The sequence below is a fragment of the Gopherus evgoodei genome, chromosome 2 (assembly GCF_007399415.2).
Source record: "Gopherus evgoodei ecotype Sinaloan lineage chromosome 2, rGopEvg1_v1.p, whole genome shotgun sequence".
NCBI classification, from domain to species: Eukaryota; Metazoa; Chordata; order Testudines; family Testudinidae; genus Gopherus; species Gopherus evgoodei.
The window spans coordinates 1,298,034-1,319,826 of record NC_044323.1 but is presented as its reverse complement, the minus strand read 5'-3'; the positions used below and the strand labels follow the sequence as shown (position 1 = coordinate 1,319,826).

At 45.2% G+C, this 21,793-nt stretch overlaps 1 protein-coding gene across 12 annotated transcripts in view; it reads right to left on the bottom strand.

The window, feature by feature from the left end:
* MAP4 (microtubule associated protein 4) overlaps positions 1-15,030 on the bottom strand; it is a 271,212-nt gene extending 256,182 nt beyond the window's left edge. For 11 of the 12 annotated variants that reach the window (XM_030549739.1, XM_030549737.1, XM_030549734.1 and 8 more), the window contains exon 1: positions 14,901-15,030. The gene's annotated coding sequence lies outside the window, so the exon portion shown is untranslated. Of the gene's footprint in view, positions 1-8,489; positions 8,573-14,900 lie in introns of all 12 variants that reach the window. The other variant, XM_030549736.1, reaches the window with a different exon arrangement.
* Between the last annotated feature and the right edge of the window lie 6,763 nt (positions 15,031-21,793).

Below are 21,793 nucleotides of genomic sequence, written 5' to 3'. Positions count from 1 at the left end.
CAACAGTAAGTCAGCCACATAATTTTAAAGATCTGCAGTGCTTTGAAGTCATACTTTTATCTGGTGCTACTAAACTTTATTGTTCAAGTCTTATTTACAAGTTAAGATCTTTGGAGCAGGAACCATGTTTTCCTCACTCATAGTAATTGAGTTTTGAGGGGTGGTTTTAAATGTTTATAAAAGACTGATCAGTGGCATTTGGAAGTCAAGGAATGGGGACAGCGGAGGAAACAGTATAATAGGGCAGATGGGACATCAAAACATACTGGATGAGGCAGATACAGAAACAGCAAAGGGAGTGGCAGAAGAGAAGCGGCAGGAGGAGGGTGGGAGAGCAGATCCTACAGCACAGGAATGGGTCATGGTAGCAGAAGGAGCAAACAGATGATTTAAACCAGTCTTTGTTGAACTTGTGAAGAGCCCTGCATGGACTGCAGTACAATGTTCACGTGACAGTCCGTATCCCTACGCTCACCCTTTTTATAAGACTATGATGGATTTTGTACAATGTCTTGTGAGGTATCATTCGAAAACTCATAATTTGCTGATCGTTATTGTCCTGGTAAAATGTAAGGCAATGTTGTATATAAAGTTATAAGATTTTACTGTATGATATGACTGCAACATACTCCAAGTCTGCAAAAGCAGGCACAAACCAGTTCCTTGGAAACAAAAGGCAAACTGATGCCTCAACCAGGTGTCACCAAAACCAAATCACCTGGTCAACAAAGCTATCACCTGGGTAAGCAACCAGTCTTTGGCAGGAAAAAAGATGTGAGAGAAATTTACATTTTCACAAAGGAAAACCTTAAGATTCTCATCTGCACAGATTTCCTGTCTCCTGAACCCTAGCTGGAGACGATATTCAAAGGAAAAAGAGAACTATAAGAAAAGGGGAACAGATGCCCCAAAATACTCCTTCCTTTCTCTCTGCTCACAGCATCAACAATCTCTTTCAGGTACAATACTGAACTGGGGGAGAGGTCCTGGCTGAAAGACATCCAGCCAGACTGCTAAGCACGTGGTGAGAGAAACCTTTATTTGAATTCATTTAGCTTGTTATGTGTTAGTGTTTTACTTTTCATTTCTTTGTAACCAATTCTGACTTATGCCTCACTACTTGTGATCACTCAAAATCTATCTTTCTGTAGTTAATAAACTTGTCTAAATCAGTGTTCCTGGACTGAAATGTTTGGGGAAACTCCATTTGAGATAATAAGATTTGTACATATGATTTTCTATTAATGAAACGACGGACTTCATATGAGCTTATGTTATCCATGAGGGTGCTAGGCAATATAAGACGCACATTCCTGGGGATAAGTCTGGGACTGGGAGTTTGAGGGTGTCACCCTGCAATGTAATTCATAAGTGGCTGATTATAGCACTCATATGCTATAATTGGGAGTGATTTACATGGTGACAGCTCTGTGTGAGCAGACCAGAAGTGGCTGCTCTCACAGCAAAGCAGTGTAAGAAGCACCCCAGATTGGGAAATTGAGGGGACACAGCTGTCTATCCATCAGATTGGCCTTCGGTAATGTCACAGTTAACAAGTATGGTTATACCTGTAATAAGCAATAATTGTTTTCACGTTCAATGCAATTTATAATCATTAACTAATCAATTGTTAAATGTTCCCTCACTGCAAGTGATCCTAGTAGAATTTATAATTCAGAAGAGAGAGCAAATTAGTATGCAGGGAATATAAGAATTGCCAGACTGGACCAGAGTAGCAGTTTATCTTTTACAGTCTGCAGCAGCAGACAATATAAGATCCAATGGCAGGCTCAAGAATCCCTGTAACAGACAGCCGCAGAATAATGTGCCTATTGGGGAAATTCCTATGCAATCTCTTCAGTTAGTAATAAGTGAGCAAATGAACTCAGAGTGTGAAAAAGTTACGAAACTTGAAGACGCAAAAAGTTAAGTTATGGTCCCCCACTCCCACCTCAAGGGAGACCATAATCATTTTGCTTTACTATTTGGACATAGCAGCAGCAGGAACCATACAGAAGTACTCACCATAAAAGAGATCACACATGAATAGTTAACGCATAACATTCTACAGCATTTGCAAAATCTATATATATTTTTCCTACTGCTGAATTCAAACGTTTTGTCTGCTAAGTGATGACATAATGCAAGACTACAGTATACTTTAATTGCCGTACCAACACAGCTAATGTCTGCTGAAAAACACCTAACCCCAGAAGCTGATCTATGGGTTACTGGGCACATGTATTTGGTTTCTCAGCATCCTGCAGGCTCCACACATTATATTTTTCACATCAGAAAATTTGTTCCAAACAGTAGTTTAATCACCAAACCTAAGACTATGTGCTAAGTACACAAGCATTCTGATCTTCAGGTGAGCTGTAGGTTCAAACTTGAACAGTGAATTCACAGGTCTGAAATTAGGTTGGAGGAAAAGCAAATAAACTAGAGTTAAATCAAACACTGTTAATGCAGATATACAAGTTTAGAAACCCAGTCATTCACCAATGCAAGCTACTAAGAGGGTCACGACAGCACAAACATGTAATCCCCAGTGTGACACTTGATCCTATTGTCCTGTGTACTGGGATGAATCCTGATGGCTTAAAAAAAAAAAATGCACTTTACCTAAAGGATGAGTAAAACACCAGCAATTCATCCCTCAAAGCACAAGCAGAAACAAAGTAGTGCAATCTATCAGGCAGGACATTTCCAAAATGCTAGTATCCTAAGAAAGACTATCAGACCAAATGGGTATAGGAATAAAAAGATATATTTAATGCAAGATTATAGGTTTTGCTTTAATTCTCAGCACAGAAGATCATACTCTGAACAAATAATCATACCAGATGAAATATTATAAGGTATCCAAAAGTCAGAGTACGCTTTCATTAATTATTCATTTTTCAAGTTTAAGAAAGCAGCTTTGGTTACCGACATCATACTGCAATGTCATACATTGTAACATCTGGTGAATATACCAGCAACAAACATTGTGCTGTAATGATGCATGAAATTTTATTATAATGCCTTTAAATTAAAAATTCTGCATGTGTTTTTAACCAATGACATAGAAATCTCTATTTCCTGATCATGTTGAATGGCTGGAAACATCTTAGAGTAATGCTGTGAGTACTATGGAACTGATTTAAGTTTCCCAAGCTGCTTTCCACCCACCTCAGCAGGAACATGAATGCTCAACTCAAAAGCACCAATTGGTACTGTTATCAAATGTTTCCTAAGAAGCATAAAACCCATCCTTGAATGCTTCCTTTTACATCCCAAGTTTCCCTTTCAGAGGTTTATTGTCAGAGAAGGTTTTTTAAAGCAATATCAATGAAAACATTATCAAGTGTAAGTTACAATCAAAGTAATAACTATTGATGCATGGCTCTAAAATTACCAGATATCATCCCTAAAATTGTACCCACTTTTACAGGAGATGTTCCCATGAAGATCACCAAACAACCTATTTGATCTGCTGCTGGATATATAATTGCAACTTGAAAAAAATCCACTTGTGCCTCTGGTGAGTAAGAGAGCTTAAGTCCTTTCTAACCAAATTATGCTTTCCTTTTAAGAATTGAAATTTCTAGATGGTTCGACTGATGAGAGAACTTTCAAAATGTGATCCTCTTCTTGTCTGTCTTCCCAAGACTGCAGAGACAGAGCTTCAGGGCCTCTGTAGCTACTGGTAGCTTTCCTAAACTACAGCAAAGTGAAGACAAGACTATGGTTGCTTTCACCATTGCTAATCAGAAAGCTCTAGGCAAAAGTGAAACAGACAAGAAACAACTGCTTGCAGTGTTGTTGTAGCCATGTTGGTCCCAGGATATTAGAGACACAAGATAGGAAAGGTAATATATTTTACTGGACCAACTTCTGTTGGTGAGAAAGACAAGCTTTCGAGCTGCAGAGAGAACCTGAAGAAGAGCTCTGTGTAACTCAAAAGATGTCTCTCTAAGATTTATAACGGTTTTACTTTAATTTCCCTAATACCAACAAATACTGAAGCAATTATCTGAGAAGGACCACGCAAAAAAGACTGGGGGGAGGTGGGAAGGGATAAGAGAATATTGGAGCTTACCGTTTACAAAGCAGATAGAAGGTTATTTAGGGTCAGTCGAGTATTAACGATCCCTACATATACAAAAGATGTTCTGGGAAGGGACTGCACTAGGGAAGTTTTGCTAAGATTTATCACTTAATTGAACACTGGTGGAACTGAAATTGTTCTTCACATTGGGAGACCTAGTAAAGACAGACTACTAGCTACACAGGAGTTTTAAATACCATGATAAACATACCTGCTAAGAGCAGGGTTAGATTATGGCATTTAAAATGCTGGTAATGGACAGCTGCCCGTCTATTGTAGTGCTCTCAACTGTGCTAACACCAGTGGAGCAGAAATAGTGTTAACAATGATAACATTTCACAAGATTTCTCTACTATAAACAAGGCTAAAAAAATTCTTCCTTTCAGAAGCCAGGAGTGTGTGTGTGGAGCAGGGATTCAAAGCAGACTCCTACAGAGGCTGAAGAAAAATAGAATCATCTAGGGCAGGGGTGGACAAACTACGGCCCGCAGGCTGGATCCGGCCCATCAGGACTTTGGATCCAGCCCGCGGGATTGCCACCCCCGGCACCACAGGCCTCACGCTACTCCTGGAAGCAGCCAGCACTGCAGCCCTGGGGGCGAGGGGCAGCAGAGGGCTCCACACGCTGCCCTCGCCTACAGGCACAGCCCCCCGCAGCTCCCATTTCCGGGAATGGGGAACCACGGCCAATGAGAACTTCAGGGGAGGTACCCACAGGTGAGGGCAGTGCACAAAGCTCTCTCCCCCGCCCCCACGGGCCATGGTGTCAGCCGCTTCTGGGAGTGGCACGGGGCCAAGGCAGGCAAGGAGTCTGTCTTAGCCCTGCTGCGCGCCACTGCCACCCCGTAAGCAGCACCGGGCCGGAGCCAGCACCCTTCCTGCATCCCAACCCCCTGCCCTGAGACCCCTGCCGCACCCCTCGTGCACCTCCGCCCCCAGCCCCTTCCCGCACTCAATACCGCTCCCTGCACCCCTGCCCACACACCCCATCCCCTCCCACACCCCAACCCTACATTCATGGCCCTGCATGCAATTTCCCCACCCAGATGTGGCTCGTGGGTCAAAAAATTTGTCTACCCCTGATCTAGGGACTTCAGGGTCACCATCTCCTGGGGAATTGGTCTTTTCACTGAGGCACTGCCTTTCAATCTCATTGGAACTCTCCCACTTCACCCTTGGTTAATAAACTTAGTCCTTCAGCTAGAAGTTCTGGTAATTTTTTCAAGTGTTAATGCTTTGCACTTCTGTTATTTACTCATAGAATTTAAATGTGTTATTCTCCTTCAAGAATATACACACAGCCATGTTACCTATGCTGAAGGGCTTATGATCTCACAAAAGACATGGCACAATAAGTGAAAACTACAAATAGCTGGGGAAATGAAGGATACATGCACATGATGTCTTCTTCCAGAGGATTTAAAGTATTTCATAAAAATCAATTAAGCTACATGCAGATGCTCTAGCCCCCTCAATTTAAAGTTCAAAATTCAGCAGAGAAAAAAGCAAAAGCTCAACATGCTCAGAAAGTACATCCCCAGCACCAGAGGATTTCCACCAATAGGAATGGACTGATATCTGGTACTTTAGCACTTCAGGAGTCATAATTCAAGTGTTCGTAAACATGCTTTGAAATTCATCTGATAAAAGATTCCAGTTTAAAGTAAGTGTCAACACTAACTTCAGCTGAAAGCTACTTTCCAGGATAAGGTAGCGCTAATGCAATTTCACAAAAGAAACAGTGACTCACTCCCAGACAAAAATATGTTGGAAATATATGACCTAATCATATTCAGAAATAAATCTGCTTTCCCCCCCCCACAAAAAAAGGCAATTTAAAATACATGATGTATGTTATCTAACAATCAATTTATGAAAAGGGGTAGCTTTTGGACTAAGGAAGATACAAAACAACAGCTATGAGCTTAAATTTCTGTTCCAATTAGTTCTTGCCAAAACATAATTAGCATGTCTGCTGCATGTAGTTCAGTCAGCCTCAGTTTCAGTTAAAAGGCACCTTCCCATAGGACTACAGCTACATGTGATCCAGCCCCCTCAGGCCATTTTAGCCCTGCCCATGAAGTCAGCACCAAGAGTGATCTGACAGAGGGAAACAGATGCCATTTCACCACGTGCAGTCTGAAGGATGCATGGGGGCGTTAAAATTAAAATGTCAGTATTTGCTAGTGATGAAATATTCACAAAGTATTGGCACTTGGCTGACTAGCCAGATCAGCCTACTGCGTATTCAAGAGGATTCCTGACAGCTTTGCTAAGGATGCTCTATCCACACACCCCTTGTTTTAAAAACTGATGTTAAGACTGCCAGCAAGCAACCTGCTATAGAAGTTGTCTGTCATGATCATCTTTTTTTTATTTATATATTGACAACTGAAATAAATGCCTGTCTATATGGGACCCCAACCGAATGAACTAGGACTAGCAGTTGTATGTGGAGATAATCATGATAAGATACAGGGGATATAGAAACTGTGGTCTTGATCCTGCACAGGACAGGCATTGAGTGTTCCACACATGATACAGTCACAGGGTGAAAAGGAATGAACAGTTCAAGAATGGCAGGGAAGCCCGATTCTACACTGCTGCCTGGCCAGCAAGCACTCTTGCGCAGCAGCAGAAAGCTTAAAGGTGGTGGGGGAGGGGGGCGGCGCAGAGATATGTAGTTAATCTCCTTATTAGCATGATCAGAATTATGCTTAAGCCCATACTAGGATATTCCCGTTTTCTACCCACGCTCTACTCCTTTCTCACCCCGTGTACATGCCAGTGTAAGAATAAGCATACATGAGGCTTGACACATGCCACCCAGTGCAGAGTACTATACCTAGTACTTTGCCTTATTTGTACCCCCACAAAGCCCTACATGCACAGCAGTACAAACAACCTTCCAAATGTTACTCCTAGAGAAATTCTGAGTCAAAAAAATTAAAACTTCTGCACACATTTTAAAATTCAGCAAAATTCTGCTCTGGCTGACAGTCCTGCTGCACGCAGGGCTGAAATTTGTGATTTCTGCCAAAATGCTTCCTTTTGGTGGAAATCACAAATTCTGCATGAAAAAATAAAATTCTGCAGGGAACATTAATTCTGCACAAATTCTGCACTGCGCAGTGGTGCAGAATTTCCCCTCCAGTAAAATGCGAGCTAATGAAGTGTGTGCCATCTTTCAAACGACGCAGATAGCTTCAATGCCTCTGCTGATGCTCATACTAGTCATTCTTCCAATTAGCAGCCAAGTGGTACTAACAAGACTAGTCAAGTTTTACTACTATTATTAAGTACCCTACAGACAGCAATAAAATTGATAAACAATGTCAGTTTTACTCTGCTATTCCTTAGGAAAGCTCTGCTAACATGAGTAGCAGATACTAGAACTATTCAATGGGAATGAGACTCAAAGCAGAAACTTAAGGGTTTAGAATAGCAGATCCCTCCCCTCTCCCATGTGATAACCATGAAGCTCAGGACTCAGGGAGAGGGAAAAGGAAAGCCTTCTCCTTTCCAGTCAGGTAGGACAAAATCTGTTAGTAACCCAACTAGAGAGAGCATGATACAAAAGATGGACCTGACCAATTCATCAGAATACAGCATGATTGTAGAACAAAAGAAGAAGTTACTGAGCCTTTGCTCATGGAACCCTCACTCGTCTTTCGTTTGTCTTTAATTTAGCTAGTGGATTGACCCACTGGATATCATGTGTCTAGTACATTTTTCAACCCCTGACTTAAGCACCCTATTGTGAACTGTGCAATCTTGCAGGACACAAAACCATATGAAGATACACACAGTTCACAGTCCTACTCAGAGTCAGCTTAGGACAAATCCTGATCAGGACTTTTTTTTTTTTTTTTGCACTCCATAATACAATTTTGACATATAAAAAAATCTGAATTATTTTAGAGTTTAAATGCCATTTATGCACACTAACGTCATCTGTCTATAATCCTTTGACCTAAAATTCCAGAGCAACCAAGCCTGTAAATATCCAAGGGCTCAGGGACCAGATTCATACCTCTCCAGACTGCTCCTAAATTCAAACATTGTCACTTCAAATACCATAAGCAGGTTTCAGCATGGTAGCCATGTTAGTTTGTATCAGCAAAAACCACAAGGAGTACTTGTGGCACCTTAGAGACTAACAAATTTTATTTGGGCATAAGCTTTCGTGGGATAAAACCCATGCATATAATGAAGTGGATTTTAGCCCACGAAAGCTTATGCCCCCAAAAAAACTTGTTAGTCTCTAAGGTGCCAAAAGTACTCCTCTTTGTTTCTCCATAAGCAGTTTATTATGCATTTTGGCCCACAATAGCATTATTCACACACTGCTGCAGAATTAACATTTGCAGAATATCCAGGAATTGATTTCACTGACCTTTTCTTCCCACTGAGGAATTCTTTTGTATGTGCACACCACTGTGTATCAGGCCATGGCACAGGCTTCTAAACTGTGGAAGACTGAAGATATTTGTAACAATGGGAACACAGTTTCATTCTTTGTCTATTACAATAAACTACCTATAAAAACTACTCAAACTTACTGTCCTCCACTCAACATAGCTATTGGTGAGCACTTGCACCCTTTAAAATCCTGCTGTCAATGCCCACAGCCACCTATCTGGCAAGACATTAATAACCCTTCTTTTCCTCTGAGGCTTTCCTATTTCAAATGCAATTTTCACTCGGTCTTGAGCTACATCACCATCACGATGCTATACTGCCGTCTTCACCCACTCAGTCCAAGTACCCTGCTCTTTCGTCATCTGTTGCTGAAGGTTAATTAAGTTATACTTCAAACAAGAATGTCAGCTCAAGACCACTAGCACAAGCACCCAGGAGGGAGTAAACCTCAGAACATTAGTACACATGATCTTTTGATAAGTAAAACAAAATAAAATATTCCCATCTACACACGCGATTCTCAAGAGTAGGATGTATGACAATCCCAGCTGTCAAAGGAAAAAATTAGACTTCTTCCAGACTAAGTTTGAAGTAGCACAATACATTTTAATTGTCTTTCCAATAAGACCATAAAGGCCAAACTAATGCACAAACATACCATAAGTAACCACTACTTTCATATTAATTATACATGATTAAATGTATCTTGACAGCTTTATTCACTGTCTGACCAGTGGTTTCCCTTAGTCATAAGTCTGATATATTCCATCAGAATATGGAAATCTGTACATCAATACTAATAGTATGTAAATACAGAGGGTTCAGTGCTAGAACTGCATTTACTAGCCTATGTTACTAGTAAAAGATTTATTGCATGGGAAGCAAGCTCAAGAATAGCACAACTGAGTTACCGTCAACAGTAGCTTTTCCTTACTAGTACTAATGAGCCTAAATTAAAACTCTGGTCCTAAACCTCACAGAAATCCAGATCTGATTTTGTGGCTCAGGTCCATCTACTTCTGGAGAAAGAGGTAATCACTAGGATACCATGGGGGTTGGAACCTCAAATATAATTATAGCTTTGTTCAATAAAATTAAGGCTGTGTCAGCACTTTTCTTACAAACCCCAGAAAGAATATATAACTCATCTGTTTAAACTGAGAATTTGCCAGCCTGAAATCATCTTAAGAAAGGATACAGATTAAGATTCATATTTTTAAAGAATGCCTCTATATTTGAGTTACTGGCAATCTCTCAGATTATCAACTGACATTTTTAAAATGCAGGCTGTTAACTTTCTGCAGCTGCATTCAGCTTGCTCAGTTAAAATAAAATTAAAAATAAACCATTTCCACTGAAGTGCGTTGTTTTAATTTCATACAATTTTTCAGTTGATTAGTCTGGCTTTTTTTTTTTTTTAAATAAAACCTTACTTAACAAAATCAAAGCTTAAATTGACCTAATGGTGTCCCTAAAACCAGAGGGCAAATGGTTGTTTTCTTCAAAACAATATTAAAACTGAACTATTTGGCTCTCTTATAAAATGGTTACATATATGGAATGCATTTAACATGCATATAAACCAAAACTAATTGCAAAATTTTGTTTGAAAGTTTAGACTACAGGAAAGTAAGCCATTATAGTCCATCTACTGGCCTCTCTCCTTTACCTCAACGTATGTCCACAATGAACATTTGCACCCGCAGAGATGAAATAGCTACAAAGATGCATTTACCGACAACAAAACACACACTGAAGTCATACAGTTTCCTGTTTCCAACAACCAAATGATATGGTCCATTAAAATAGGTCTTCAGGTAGCACACTGGACTTCCATGCAGTAAGGGGCACATCTTGAGATGGTTAGCATCTGCAAATCCCATGGAGGAGTTGTGGTGTTCGGCACTCCTTGAAATCAAGCGCAGCACCAGTCTGCATGCTGCAGATCAATGATCTGAACCAATTACTATTAGCAGGAAGGAATTAATCAGGTAAAGTTAGATTTTAAAGCTTCAAAGAGTAGCTATCGGCATCGTATAAGTGTGTAAACTTAAAAATTCTGTTTTTCCTGAAAGACCAAAGTGACTGAACTCTAATGCTGTTAGTGGGGAGGAAATTCACACCAATAAAATAAATAAAAATAAATATTTTGAGATATACCTATCTCATGGAACTAGAAGGGACCCTGAAAGGTCATTGAGTCCAGCTCCCTGCCTTCACTAGTAGGACCAAGTACTGATTTTGCCCCATATCCCTAAGTGGCCCCCTCAAGGATTGAACTCACAACCCTGGGTTTAGCAGGCCAATGCTCAAACCACTGATCTATTCCTCCCCCACAAGCGGGAAAACTGTTGTCAGGGTGAGCATTGACTATCCTGACCTTCATCTGTCTGGACCATTATAGCTTCCAGTCACTGAAACGTCTTTGAATTTGATATTTCCACTGATGTCACTTTAGTAGATACATATTAAACATGAAATTTAAGTGATAATATCAATCTCCTTGTGCTTCTGAGGAAATAAATCAAATTCCCAACTATCCTGCCTTTGGGCTCATCTTTGGAAATAATCAGATTTTATTGTGATAAATGAAGACAAAGGAGCAATAATATTATTGCTATTATAATACAAGTTTAATTAAGTGGATTTAAACTGAAAAACCCCATATGCCCTGATCTGAGTGGACCACAGAGCCATTGTGTCTCTAGACGTGGGTAATTGAGACTCTCCAGAATGGTCAGAAAGTTCACATTTATATTTTCTAAAATTATTCAAGTAATTTTACTACCAAAAAATGTAATTGCAACCCTACATTCTGATTGACCAAGTAGCCACTGGTATTATGACTGGCAGCATTACTAAAATTTGAGACTTTGCAATGAGCAACAATAAATTATAATTCAAAAGGACTTGGATTTTGCAAGCAAGAGAAAACTACTCTGCAAAGTAAATCTGAATAAGATGGTAATATACCAAAATGTTACCCCAGCACACAGTAAGTGGAAAATTCAAGCCATAATCAACAGGAAAGGAATTTAACAGTTGTAAAATCCTTCAAGCCATCAGTACAGTACTTAGCAGCAGTTTGAAAACAAAAGGGACACCAAGAATATGTCTACACAGCAATTACAAAAAACCCCACAGCTGGTCCATGTTGAGCTCAAGCTGCAAAATGGCAGTGGAGACATTCAGGCTGGAGCCCTAGCTCTGGTATCCCAGGAGAGGGGGAAGGCCCTAGAGCCAGGGTTCTAGCCTAAGCCCAAACACCTACACATCAATTTTACAGCCCCACAGCCTGAATCAGCTGACACAGACCAGCCACAGGTGTCCATCTGCAGTGTAGACATAACCTTGTCTGATGCAGTCTTAAGGTACCTGCTGGTCACTGCAAGAACAAGGTGTAAGGGAGGGAGAGAGGAAAGGTCACTAATCCCCGCAAAGATAAGTCTTAAAGGAAAAACAAGTGGTTTTCAACACTGAATATTTAAACAGTACCTCACTGAAAACACACTGCTTAGATCTTTAGACACTGTGTTCAGTATTAGCCTCATTTTCACAGGAAGAATATAATTGTCCAGGATGTGCAATACAGGTATCCAGGAAGATTCCATGTTTAAAAATCTCTCTCATGAAGAAAAGTACAAAGTGAACTTGTTCTTCCTGGAAAAGATGACCAAGGTGTTCTCCTAATAGGAAGGGGTGGGCAAACTACAGCCCCTCAGGGCTTTGAATCCAGGCCATGGGATTGCCACCCCATGGCGCTGCAGGCCCCGCACCGCTCCCAGTAGCGGCCAGCACCAAGTCCTTGCGGCCCAGGAGGAGGGGCCTCCGCACACTCTCTCCACCTATGGGTTCCACACCTGAAGCTCCCATTGGCCACGGTTCCCTGTTCCTGGCCAATGGGAGCGGTGGGGTGGCAGTGTCTTCAGGCCAGGACAGTGCACAGAGACCTCTGCTCCCCCAGGGGCTGCAGGGACATGGTTCTGGCCACTTCCAGGAGCAGTGCTACTGCCACCACAGAGCCACTCCAGGTGAGTGGCGCCAGGCAGGAGCCCAAACCTCAAACCCCTGCCCTGAGCCCCCAGCACACTCCACCTGCACTCCACACCCCCTGCCCTGAGCCCCCTCCTGCACTCCACATCCCTTCTCTGCCCCAAGCCCTTGCCCCGAGCCCCTTCCTGCACACCACATCCACTTCCACACCCCGCACTCCCTCCTGCACCCCAAGCCCCTGCCCCAGCCCTACATTCATGGCCTAGCATGCAATTTCCACACTCAGATGTGGCCCTCAGGCCGAAAAGTTTGTCTATCCCTGTAATAGGAGCTTAGACACCCATAAACAGAACTGATAAAGTGAAAATAAGAATATTACAATGGTGATGGGGTTTAAAAGCTAAGGAAGGTTTATCAGAAAGTTAGGCTAAAATATTAATTCAGCTTTAATAGGCTTAATCAGGGCATGAACGAGACAGAAAGAGACTGAACATTACAATGACAAAGCATATTGTCAGGATCAAGATACACCTAATGAGGAATACGTTTATTCAGAGTGGACTTTTCCTATCCAACAACTCCATGGCACTTGTTTCTAAACTTACCAGTGACAGTGCTATACAGCGTCATAGCAAACACTCATTTAATACTGAAAATATGACAACTGTTCCTTCTAAATCAATGTGCTCAGCTTGAAACTAGGCCTAATTTATATAAATAGCTTGGCGTTTGAATCTCTATGCCGATGACTGGGCAGTGTTACCGTATAGGCCCAGCGTCTGCTGTATCCACTCAGCTTACCACACCCATCTCATCAAGCTGCAAAAAAGCAGCAGCTCTGCAAATGCTTATCCTTGCAGTGTTACTGAATTACAGCACAAATATCCCCTGATGCAATGCCACAACCATCCTTGTAAAGTAGGGAAGGAGACCAGCCAGCCAGAATTGTAGCAAGGAAGCAGAGGGGAACCACATTATAAAAAGCTTCAAGAGGACCAGATAAGACGACTTGACACATGTAATACTGTATTAGACCAAACACACGTTTGTGAGTTTGAGGAGAGCATGCTGGGGGGAGGGGGGGAGGATTTCATGAAAATGCTGTTTAAAATAAAACTACAGTAACAGCAAAGATATTACTAGGAACATAGCCTCTTCCCTCCAATGCAACAAAACCTTTGCCAGCAGCTCCCACTTCCTCTGGGATGATCCAGACACAAATGCCCCCACCTCCCTTGCTCAAGACAGATGCTGCAGGATGTTCCTCCTCCCACTCCAACTTTGAATTTCCTGTCACTTTTATATGTGCCAATTATTGCAGCCCATCACACCCTTGCTACAAAATACTGTTAATTACCACAAATTAAATTAACTCCCATAATGTTCCAGTTTGTTGCACTGAACAGAGTTCTGCCACCTCACCAGCCTGTGATTTATAATTCAACTCCCATTCCCATAAAAGGCATAAAATGCCCCATATCCCTTAATTTGAAGAAAAATGCATTATTGGGGATTGGGGGAGAGGGCGATTAAGGAGAAGTTGGAGTGTTCTGGTTGAAGGAGGAAAGGGATGAGATTCAGAGCTCTAAAGTGAGATTTTGGGAAGTTCTAGCTGGGGAAATTTTGAGTTTATTTATTCAGTGGTGCCCTTCCCCCAGTGGAAAGCCCACTAATCCTATAGCAAGCAAAGGTTTGTGGTCCCAACTCTGTCCCTCTCTTTACCCGACCATCCCAGGGCTGACCGGAGGCTAGAGCCCCAGATCACTAGGGGTCGGCACATGCTGGGAAGTGGGGCAAAGGGTCTGGTTAGGTCAGCGTTAGCCCCCCAAGAACCCCCTCACTGACACTGACACGGCAGCCACTGCAGCAGAGAGAAAGCTGCCTAAGGGATGGAGCCAGGCAATGACTCAGGCTCTTGGGCAGGGCAAGGAAGAGGGGTGTCATACCCCATCCCCAGACGGGGGGTGTAAGCACTTCACCCCGTCCATAGACTCGGCTGGGAACGTCTCCCATGCTGCACCCAGAGAAATAACCAACCCTCACAGCCACCCTAATTCTGCAACTAACTCCGGCTGGGCACCCCACCTCGGGGTCCCTCTGCCAGGCTCAGCGCTGCCCCCACCCCGGGACCCCACCCGCCCCGCTGCCCCCCGCCTCGCAGGGCCCTGCCCCACTCCACTGCTGCCCCAAGAGCTCCCCGCCCCGCCCCGCCCCGGAGTCCCAGCAGCTCCTCCAGCGCCCTGCTCCCCCTCACACCCCCACGGGGCCCCCAAGAGCCCTTCCCCGCACGGCGGGCCCACGGCTCCGCCCCGCCCCTGGGGTCCCCCTCACACAGCCCCTGCCCCGGGGACCCTCCCAGCTCGCGCTGTCTGCGCCGCGCGGAGGCTCTTACCGAGAGGGATGGCGGTTGCGAGCTGCTCGCGCCGCCTGGACGGAGCCGCCTGATGAGTGTCACTCTCCCTGTGGGCCCGGCCGGGAAGGGGAGGGAACTGGTAGTACCCGCAACTAGGCGCCGTCGACCTCACGCTGAGTAACCTAGCCCGCTGACACAAAGGGCGGAACCTCTGCGCTCAGCCAATCCCTGAGCAGCGAGCTCGCGCTCGGCCAATCCTGGGGAGCGCGGGAGGCGGAGGGTGGGGCCGGCCACGGAGGAGTTGAGGCGGCGCTGGGACAACAGGGCAGCAAGCTGGGGTGAAGTGTAGCATGTGGGCTGCGGGGAGTGGGCTACGTTAGAGCCAGAGATTTCAAGGGAGAGGGATCTCGGGGGTCTGGAGGGCGCTGGCTGCGGGGAGGAGCCTGGGGAGAGGATGGGGGCGGGGGATCTGGCTGGAGAGGCTGGGCTGCAATCAGAAGTGAGGCCGGCAGGGAGAGGCGTGATTTTTTTTACTGGTAAGCGTTACACTGGTATAAACCCTAGTGTGGATGCAGTTGTACTGGTGTAAAAGTGCCTTATAGCTATAGCTTATTCCTCTTCCCAAACCGAAATAAGCTATACCAGTATAACAGCATCCACACAAGGAGCATCATCATGCTAGGCTAGTTAAAGCGAGAAAACTTTCTGGTATAGGCAGGGGTCCCAGGTTTTGGGAATATGGCATGGGGAGCAAAAATAGAAGCCATGGGGATATAGGGGCAGGATAGGGCTACCTCTTACCTATGTTTTTGCAGCATTGTCTCTTTTTTAAGTAGCTGTGCCAGGAAATCTGTAAGGGTGCTCAGTACACACTCCAGCTGTCTGGTTTTATAGGCTCAGGCTCATCCCTAATATCCTGGGTTTTTGTACATCAAGAGGTGGCAACATGAGGGCAGGGAGAGATCTGTGGGGCTGAGGGATATGGGGGTGGAAGGGGAGAGGTGCTTGGGGAGATTGTGGGCAGGGGTTTCATCAGTAGAAAAGGGGAATGGCTAATCTCTTAAGGAGTATAGATGATGGACCTCATTAGGATGATATTAAAGGACAGGGAGAGGGCATGTCTCACTAAAATGGCTGGCCCCAATTTTGAGGAGGGAAGGAGGTCGTCTCTTACCATCAGGATGGCTTAACGACAGCCTGTCATCATGAGTCCTTGACTGGCCTTTCAGTGCTAGAAGCATGAGCCGCCATCCACTTGAGCTAAATAACACAAGAACAAGGAGACAGTCAATTAAATTAAAAGATGGCAAATCCAAAACTGATACAAGGAAATACTTTTTTCACTCTACCTATAGTTAGACTGTGGAACTCATTGCCACAGAAAGTTATTGAGGCCAAAAACATAGCAAGATTCAAAAAGGGATTGGACATGTATATGGATAATGAGAATAACCAGAGTTATCATGATTAATTATAACAAAATTTTTCATGTTTCGAGGTTTAAACCGAAGTGGGCATAGGCACCAACTTCTACTGGCCCCGGTGGGTGCTTGATCCCCCTCTACCCCTGGCCCCACCCTGACTCCACCCTGCCCTGCCCCCTCCCACCCCCATTCCAATTCCTTCCCCAAATTCCCGCCCCGTCCCACCTCTTCCCCACCTTTTCCCCTGAGTGCGCCACATTCCCACTCCTCCCCACTCCCTCCCAGATCTTGCTACAGCTCTTTGGTGGTGATGGCAAGCGCTGGGAGGTAGGCGGAGGAGTGGGGACCCAGCGTGCTCAGGGAGGAAACAGAGGAGGAGGTGGGGAGGGGAGCTTGACTGCCAATGGGTGCAGAACACCCACTAATTTTCCCCCACGGGTGCTCCAGCCCTGGAGCACCCACAAAGTGAGCACCTGTGGGGGTGGGGAACCTCCAGACCCCTGCTTAAGTTCATCCAACCCACAGCAAGTCTCTGTTCTGCAGGCCAAAAGTCCTGAGCCTTGACACCCTCCTGCAGGGCTGTAGCTGTGAGCGCCGGCTTTCCCCACTGTGGGGGGAGGGTTGCCAGGCTGTTAAAAGTCTGGTCGGCATGTCCCTGCAACCCCTAGGTGCAGGGGTGATCAGGGAAGCTCCGCATACTGCTCACACCCCCAGCTCCAGCTCCGCAGCTCCCACTGGCTGGAAATAGCAGCCAATGGGAGCTGCGAGGGTGAACAGTGTGCTCTGCACAGAGGCCTCTGGCCCCTCCACCTAGGGGCTGGATATAGCAGCCACTTCTGGGAGCAGCACAGAGCCAGGGCAGGCAGGGAGCCACCAACCAGGAGCTTCCTGAGGTAAGCGCTGCTGAGTCGGAGCCTACACCCCGAATCCCCTGCCCCAGGTTGGAACCTCCTTCCAGAGCCTCCCTTCCAGAGCCCACACCTCCACCTGCACCCTAACCCCCTGCCCCAGCCATGAGCCCCCTCCAGCACCCAAACTTCCTCCTGGAGCTGCACCGCCACCCATCCTGCCCTAGAACTGAGCCTCTTTCCATACCCAAACTCCCTCCCAGAGCCTGCACCCACACCTCCTTCTGCACATCAACTCCCTGCTCCAGCCCTAAGCCCACTCCCACACTCCAAACCCCTTGGCCCTAGCCCAGAGTCCCTCCTGCAGTCCAAACCCCTCATCCTCAGCCCCACCCAGAGCCCTCATCCCTTTCTGCACCCTAGCCCCCTGCCCCAGCTTGGATCTCCCTCCCGCACCATGAACCCCTCATTTCTGGCCCCACCCCGAAGCCTAGAGGAAGCCCTGAGCCTCTGCACCTCGAGCGCTGGCTCACCCCGCTGAAGAGGGAAGTCCCAAGCCTCCGCACCCTACCACCCCCTCGGGGCTATGTGTGGCCGATTTTATGTGGGTCAGTGGCCCCTGATAGAAAAAAGGTTCCCACCCCTGGTTTAAGCCAATCTCTAACTATTAAAAGACAGGATGAGCTCTAAAGTGTGGGGGAAGGTATCTCACAGCTGCCTATTGTCAGGATCTTACACCTTCCTCTCTAAAGCATCTGGCATTGACTACTGTCTGATGATTTACTGGATCAGAAGGACCTTGGTCTAATCCGGTGTGGCAATTCCTATGTTCCTGTGTAGGCTCTGACCCACTGTGGACCAACCACTGAAGGGTGACATGTAACAGAGACTGAACAGTGGGTTACACTGGCTCTGTTTTGAGGAATTAGTGTCTTTGACCATGGCCAGCCCTGGATTTGGCTCCAGGGGCACTTCATTTTGCTTTGCCAAGTTCCAAACTGGAGTTTAAAAAAGGGGAAAATAAGAGTCTTTGAAGGCTAACCTTTTAACCAAAGGTTAAAACAAGACAAGGTTAAAACCAAACAAGAATCAGGCCATTTGGGCTGCACTGAGTCAGGAGTGCCCAAACTTTGCCCAGCCAACTGGTAGCACTGGCAACTCACCATAATCCCTGAGAGAAAAGGCTGGCAGTTACTACGCATCTTTAATATTGTAAGTGTGACCAATAGAGACAACATGTCCCAGCATCCAAAAGGCCACCATAGTGTAAACATCTATACTGCACTGCATGCTAGAACTTCTAATTTCCAAGATCCACCTTTCCACATTAAAGGTGAAAGCAGCTGAAGGCCCTCCTTGTAGAACGTAGTAGGCTGCCTTTAGCTCCAAGGCTGTACTTTGGCTCCCTCGATATGAATTACACCTGTTTCTTTGATATGTAGCCCCACTGTCCAAACCCAGGATATAGATTTCCAGTCACTTTATTTTCATGAAAATTTAGTGTGAGGTAATGACAGCCACCTGCACACTGGTCCTCTCTTAAGTCTGTTTATTCCCTCTTTAGGACTTCCTATTCTCAGTGTGTGCAATGTCTACATATACACTCTGACCTGGGTTTCCTAACCCCATTGTGTACAATGCTCCTCTGTAAACTCAGAGCTGGGCTTCCTAATTCCATTGGGTCCTATCTTGCTCCCATTGAAGTCCATTGGAGTTTTATTATTGTCTGTAAAAGGAGAGAGTTCCATACCTCAGCATACATCTAGAGAATATAATAGGTTTATTCCTGATTAGAGGGCACTGAGATTCAGTAGGAAAATAGATAACTATGAGCTATATTGTTCTCATCTGCACAGCATGAATCCAGTTGTGCATGCAACACTCCCAAAACTCACAACGGCCTGACCCAGCATGAGTTCGTAAAACCTAGCATGGAATCCCTTTGGTGGCTGTTCAAGGTTGTACATTGGGAGGAGATATACTCAGGACACTGCAGTGACAACCCTAGTCTGGCATATCCTTCCTCACCAAAAACATTAGTGGTCCTTTTCCCTTTTCTCTCTATTTATGTTTAGTGTCACTTCTGGACAGGGGCGGCTCTAGGCATTTTGCTACCCCAAGCACGGCAGGCAGGCTGCCTTCGGCGGCTTGCCTGCGGAGGGTCTGCTGGTCCCACAGCTTCAGCGGACCTCCCACAGCATGCCTGCGGGAGGTCCTCCGAAGCCGCGGAACCAGCGGACCCTCTGCAGGCAAGCCGACGAAGGCAGCCTGCCTGCCGCCCTCGTGGCGACCAGCAGCATGCCCCGCGTGGCTTGCCGCCCCTTGCTTGGCATGCTGATGCCTGGAGCTGCCCCTGCTTCTGGAGGGCCCTACTTTAAATCAAAGCTTTCTGATGCTTTAGTTTAAGGAGAGGGCTCTGCTCCTTGCTTTATGGGGGGAAATGCTAAAAACAGACCCTCTCTTTTGTTTCCTATGTGACTCCCCTGTGCAAGAACCCAGAACTATTACTTCCCTTCCCTTTGTTTTGTCTCTTTAAATTTTGTCTCTTACTTTGCTTCCCATCTTGATAGTCACATGGTGCTGTCTTTCCAGGGCCCAGCAGATTCAACAAGTCCTCTCTGAGCCAGGAAGTATGCGATCTTGAGTCACTCACCATCACCTGGGTCATTTGATGGGCCAAAAATTCCTAGAAAGCACAAGGGCAGCTGTTGGCATAGCACATCTCTCTAAAGGGCCACTCCTAGCAGGGCCATTCTACAGCAGGAACCCACCGATTCAGTGAGTGGGTGTGGAACTGCCTCCAACAGTTCAATTGTCTTCCAATTCAAAGTGTGGATCCAACCATTAACATACAAGTCACTTGTGAGCTCTGAAGTAGTTTAAAAACTAAAATAGTCCAATCCTGCCCAGTGTTCAACACCCTCAACTTTAATTTGAGTCAATGGGAATCAAGGATCAGGCCCACAGGATCCCTCTACAGTCAAGACCCATGAGCCCTGCCTTTAAACTAGGTCTGTTTGTTATGATGCAGTCTGTGCTGGGGAGTTTATGTGTAGCCTTGAGTTACCTTTTCATAAATACTTTAACAGCTGGAGGGCCTATGTTTGATTAGATAAGGAAATAGACATACAGTGCATGCCTATATGATATTCTCTGTCCTCAGCAATTCTGCCATTCTGTTGATTTATATCTGGAGATTAAGGGATTTGCCTTTCAATAAATTATTCTCCTCAGACTACCAAATGGGGAGGAAGGGGGATTTCCCATCATGTTTTCAGCTCTACATAACTGTCCTTTGAAAACACTATTATCTGCTTCTCCTTGACACTGTTAAATGTATGTCTCACAAATGATTGCTAATCACTTTTGTTATGATTTGCTATTTCTGTAGCATGATTGGTGTGCAGGGCACGCGGAAGACAAATGACAGAGTGATGTCTCTGTGCCCCGAGGAGCTTCCAGCCTAAATTAGACAGAGAACATAACTAGAAATGACAGCTGGCTGTGAGCTGAGAGAGAGGAGGAAGAAAAGCTGAGCTCTGCACCAGCAGAATCAGGAATTGAGTTTGTTTCAGATCTGGATTTCTCTTCCTTCCCCAGTATGATCAAGCACAGGACAAGGGGCAGAGAGCATCAGAGCGGAGACTAGTGATGGATAGGAAGATGAAAGAAGTGCATGTGAAGAGAGCAAGGCACAGTGCTTGGTACCCAGGAAGAGGGAGCTTGTCCCTCCCATGTACCTAATTCTGATCTCACTTAAAACAGGTTTTACACTGGAACATAGGAATTGCCATAATAAATCAGATCCCAGGCCATTTAGTCCAGCATCCTGTCTCTGACAATGGCCAGTACCAGATGCTTCAGTGGAAGGGGCAAGAACCCTGCTGTAGGCAGATACGGAATAATCAGCTACCCCATGTTAGGCCTCCTTGTGATCTCTGATATTTTTATTGTCTTAAGCCCTGAAGCATGAGGTTTATTTTTTTAACATTATTATTAATTATTTGTATTACCGTAGCACAAGGAACTCTAGTCATGGACCAAGACCCCATTGTGCTAGGCGATGTTCAATATGGAACAAAAAAGTGGAAGGAAATGTGAGAAGAGAAACCCAGCATCCCCATTACAGCACGATACAGGGCAGTGGGTGTGAGAGAAGGAGAGGCCTCCATAAGAGAGGGAAGCTGCAGAGGCAATGTCAGACAAAGGAACCCAGGTGTCAGAGAGACAGGAGCTGGAGGGATTGAGATATTAAGAGGTCATAGATGGCTGAGATCTTTTTAGAGATGGAGTGGATATTCCAGAGACAGGAAGAGAAGGGGAGGAGTGATGGAGGGAGAAAAGATGGTAACAGGTGTCAGGTTAGGCACCACTGAGATCCTGAAAGGTGGCAGCTGAGCTGGGATTAACCCCTAGCGATGTAAATTCCTACTGGTGGGTATGATACTGGCAGACCAGGTGCCAGCTCATGCCAAGGCCCCTATGCCTCAACTAATGAACACTGACCACTATGTATCTGGAAACCAGTCAGGCTGCCTGTGTGTTAGTATGGTTAAAATAGATGTTTAGTTTATAAGAATGTGTTTAGACTTTATGAAATGCTTCTAGGATGCTGCATGTATTAATCTCACTTATAACATCTGCACCCCATGTAATAAGG